Consider the following 5000-nt stretch of genomic DNA (forward strand, 5'->3'; position numbering starts at 1 on the left):
TTGGGGTAGACCTGATGTCCGGGGCCACCGGGGTAGACCTCATGTCCGGGGCCTCCGAGGTAGACCAGTTGTCCCGGGCCCCTGGGGTAGACCTGTTGTCCCAGGCTCCTTGGGGTAGACCTGATGTCCCGGGCCACCGGGGTAGACCTGATGTCCGGGGCCTCCGGGGTAGACCAGTTGTCCCGGGCCCCTGGGGTAGACCTGTTGTCCCAGGCTCCTTGGGGTAGACCTGGTGTCCCGGGCCACCGGGGTAGACCTGATGTCCGGGGCCTCCGGGGTAGACCTGATGTCCGGGGCCTCCGGGGTAGACCAGTTGTCCCGGGCCCCTTGGGTAGACCTGTTGTCCCAGGCTTCGGGGTAGACCTGTTGTCCCAGGCCTTCAGGGTAGACCTGTTGTCCCGGGCCGCCGGGGTAGACCTGTTGTCCTAGGCTTCGGGGTAGACCTGTTGTCCCGGGCCGCCGGGGTAGACCTGTTGTCCCGGGCCGCCAGGGTAGACCTGATGTCCTAGGCTTCGGGGTAGACCTGATGGCCGAGGCCCCTAGGGTAGACCTGTTGTCCCGGGCCTCCGGGGTAGACCTGTTGTCCCAGGCCCCTTGGGGTAGACCTGATGTCCTAGGCTTCGGGGTAGACCTGATGGCCGAGGCCCCTTGGGTAGACCTGTTGTCCCAGGCCCCTTGGGGTAGACCTGTTGTCCCGGGCCGCCGGGGTAGACCTGTTGTCCCGGGCCTCCGGGGTAGACCTGTTGTCCCGGGCCGCCGGGGTAGACCTGTTGTCCCAGGCCTTCAGGGTAGACCTGTTGTCCCGGGCCTCCGGGGTAGACCTGTTGTCCCGGGCCTTCAGGGTAGACCTGTTGTCCTAGGCTTCGGGGTAGACCTGATGTCCTAGGCTTCGGGGTAGACCTGATGGCCGAGGCCCCTTGGGTAGACCTGTTGTCCCAGGCCCCTTGGGGTAGACCTGTTGTCCCGGGCCGCCGGGGTAGACCTGATGTCCTGCGCTTCCGGGGTAGACCTGATAGCCCAGGCCCCTTGGGGTAGACCTTTTGTCCCAGGCCCTGGGGGTAGACCTGTTGTCCCCGGGCGGGCCCTCGCCTACGGCAGCCCGGCCCCTTGGCTAGACCTGTTGTCCCAGGCCCCTAGGGTAGACCTGTTGTCCCAGGCTCTTGGCTAGACCTGTTGTCCCGGGCCGGCCTTGGCCTACGGCAGCCTAGCAAGCGGCAAAAGGATGCAGACAGCGCCGGGGAGGCTGATGGGGGAGGGCGGGGCGCCCCCAACCGCCCATGGCCGGCTGCGCTTGCCACAGAGCGGGCAGGGCCAGGGGCCGGGGCAGGGCCAGGGAGAGAGGGCACGCCAGAGCGTGAATGCCTATGGGCGGGCCGGCGGGCGGCTGCGCGCGCGCGGGTGGCAGGGGGCCGGGTGGAGGTGGCTGGGGAGGGGTTGGCGAGGGGGCGGGGATGGTTGGCCGCGCCTTCCTTTCACGCGCAGCGGTGTGGTAGCCTGCAGGCGTGGCCGTGCGTTAGGGTTAGGGTTAGGGTTAGTTGGGGGGGGGGGGGGGGGGTTAGGGTTAGGGTTAGGGTTAGGGTTAGTGGGGGGGGGGGTTAGGGTTAGGGTTAGGGTTAGGGTTAGTGGGGGGGGGGTTAGGGGGTTAGGGTTAGGGTTAGGGTTAGTGGGGGGGGGGTTAGGGTTAGGGTTAGGGTTAGGGTTAGGGTTAGTGGGGGGCGGGGGGAGTTAGGGTTAGTGTTAGGGTTAGGGTTAGTCGGGGGCGGGGGGAGTTAGGGTTAGGGTTAGGGTTAGTTGGGGGGGGGGGGTGCGTGTCACTGTTTCTGTCTCTGTGCGGACCAGGGCCGGTGGCTTCGTGCCGGCCCCGGGCGCCTCGGCACCGAGTCCCCACGGCCCCCTAGAGTCACGTCGAGGGCCCAAGACCTCTGCGGACCGTGAAACAACCCGCCCGAAAGCTACACACAGCGCCTGTGTGCTGGCGGCGGTGCCGGCGGCCGCCGTCGCCTCTACCGGCGGGCGGGGCGGGGCGGGGCGGGGAGGGGAGGGGCGCGGCGGGGCGAGCCGCATCGGGGCCAGGGGGGCCGGCCTGGGTAGGTTCCACCCCAGGAGGGCGTGGCGGGGCAGGGCGGGGGGTGGGTGGTGGGGGCGCTGTTTGGCCAGGTCAGCGTGTCAGCAGGCAGAGCACCGGCCTCGGCTTGCCCGTCGGCTCGGCTGGGGGCGCTTCCGATACGAAAGAAAAAGAAATCAAATGGGTCAATTTTTGGGTTGGTTTGCTTTCCCGGATAAGTTTCTCGTTCCAAGCAAATAGAAGAGCCATTCTTTCAGGAAAGGAGAAAAGAAAAAGGGGCGGGGCGGGGGGGGGCCCGGGGGGGTGGGGGACAACCCAAGAAAACCCAAATCCAAACCACAAGCCCCCCAACCCCCCCAAAAAAAACAACCTCAAAAATCAGTATCAGAGAAAGCCAAAGCAACTGGAAAAAACCCCCAAAAAACCCCCAAAACAGCCCCCCCCCCCCCCCCAGAAAAACAAAACAAAACAAAATACCAAAGCAAACCCAAACCAAATCCCCCCAAAGAACAACAACAAAAAAATGGAAAACATGTCATGGTCTTGAAAGGGGGGGGTGGGGTTGGGGTTCATTGTGTGGGACGGGGGGTCGATCGAGCCATCTGGCTCCGGGGTGTTATGAGGCTGTGAGCTTCGCCCGGCTCCGGGGTCGCTGGGCACGGCGAGGTGCCCGGGCGGCGGGCGACAACAGGGGGACAGCAGGTCTACCATGGATCCGAGCCGGACCCGGCTCATCAGGTCTACCCCGGCTGCGGCCGGGGACATCAGGTCTACCCCGGCTGCGGCCGGGGACATCAGGTCTACCCCGGCTCCGGTCGGGGACATCAGGTCTACCCCGGCTCCGCCCGGGGACATCAGGTCTACCCCGGCTGCGGCCGGGGACAACAGGTCTACCCCGGCTCCGGCCGGGGACATCAGGTCTACCCCGGCTGCGGCCGGGGACATCAGGTCTACCCCGGCTGCGGCCGGGGACAACAGGTCTACCTCCGCTGCGGCCGGGGACATCAGGTCTACCCCGGCTGCGGCCGGGGACATCAGGTCTACCCCGGCTGCGGCCGGGGACATCAGGTCTACCCCGGCTCCGGTCGGGGACATCAGGTCTACCCCGGCTCCGCCCGGGGACATCAGGTCTACCCCGGCTGCGGCCGGGGACAACAGGTCTACCCCGGCTCCGGCCGGGGACATCAGGTCTACCCCGGCTCCGCCCGGGGACATCAGGTCTACCCCGGCTCCGGTCGGGGACATCAGGTCTACCCCGGCTCCGCCCGGGGACATCAGGTCTACCCCGGCTGCGGCCGGGGACATCAGGTCTACCCCGGCTGCGGCCGGGGACATCAGGTCTACCCCCGCTGCGGCCGGGGACATCAGGTCTACCCCGGCTCCGCCCGGGGACATCAGGTCTACCCCGGCTGCGGCCGGGGACATCAGGTCTACCCCGGCTGCGGCCGGGGACATCAGGTCTACCCCGGCTGCGGCCGGGGACATCAGGTCTACCCCGGCTCCGGCCGGGGACAACAGGTCTACCTCCGCTGCGGCCGGGGACATCAGGTCTACCCCGGCTGCGGCCGGGGACATCAGGTCTACCCCGGCTCCGGTCGGGGACATCAGGTCTACCCCGGCTCCGCCCGGGGACATCAGGTCTACCCCGGCTGCGGCCGGGGACAACAGGTCTACCCCGGCTCCGGCCGGGGACATCAGGTCTACCCCGGCTCCGCCCGGGGACATCAGGTCTACCCCGGCTCCGCCCGGGGACATCAGGTCTACCCCGGCTCCGGCCGGGGACATCAGGTCTACCCCGGCTGCGGCCGGGGACAACAGGTCTACCCCGGCTCCGGTCGGGGACAACAGGTCTACCTCCGCTGTGGCCGGGGACATCAGGTCTACCCCGGCTCCGGTCGGGGACAACAGGTCTACCCCGGCTCCGGCCGGGGACATCAGGTCTACCCCGGCTGCGGCCGGGGACATCAGGTCTACCCCGGCTGCGGCCGGGGACATCAGGTCTACCCCGGCTCCGGCCGGGGACAACAGGTCTACCCCGGCTCCGGCCGGGGACATCAGGTCTACCCCGGCTCCGGTCGTGGACATCAGGTCTACCCCGGCTGCGGCCGGGGACATCAGGTCTACCCCGGCTCCGGCCGGGGACATCAGGTCTACCCCGGCTGCGGCCGGGGACATCAGGTCTACCCCCGCTGCGGCCGGGGACATCAGGTCTACCCCGGCTCCGGTCGTGGACATCAGGTCTACCCCGGCTCCGGTCGGGGACATCAGGTCTACCTCGCTCCGGGGTCCGCCGGGGGCCGGCCTTGCCCCCTGGTGGCGGGCGCCGGCCGGGGACATCAGGTCTACCCCGCTCCGGCGGGACTTAGTGCAATTTCGGCGCCGGCCGGGTAGACCTGTTGTCCCGGCCGTCTGCGGAAGTTCACCAAGGGGTCGCTGTTGTCGGCCGCCTCCGGCTGCGTCATGGTAGGAGGCGGCCTGCGTTGGCGCCCCTCCCCGGTCGAGCTGCATTGGTCCTCTTGGAGGCCTGGCCGGCTTTGGACTCGTCTGTCCGTCTTATGGGAGCGAGGTGACGGGCCGCATCCCCGCAGGTTGACCCCGTACCTGCGTCCGAGGCGGAGCGGAGCGGCCGCGCGTGCGGTCGCCAGGGCCAAGCGAGTGCCGCCTAGCCGGGACGAAGCGCGCGTGCCTTTGTGTCCCGGCTCCCGTCCTTCCCAGGGAAAAGTGGGTCCAGTTGGCGAGGCGAGAGAGAAGGGGCCGCGCGAAAGAGGCGGATCCGCGGAGGCGAGAGAGAAGGGCCGCGCAAGAGCGGATCCGGAGAAGGCCGAGAGAGAGAGCAAGAAGGGGGCGAAAGACGATCCGAGAAAGCTGCTCGCCGGCCCCGAGGCGAGGCGGGGAGAGAGAGCCGAGAGAGCGAGAGCGAGCCCAGAGAGAGAGT

This window comes from Agelaius phoeniceus, unplaced genomic scaffold, assembly GCF_051311805.1.
Source record: "Agelaius phoeniceus isolate bAgePho1 unplaced genomic scaffold, bAgePho1.hap1 Scaffold_109, whole genome shotgun sequence".
Taxonomy (NCBI): Eukaryota; Metazoa; Chordata; class Aves; order Passeriformes; family Icteridae; genus Agelaius; species Agelaius phoeniceus.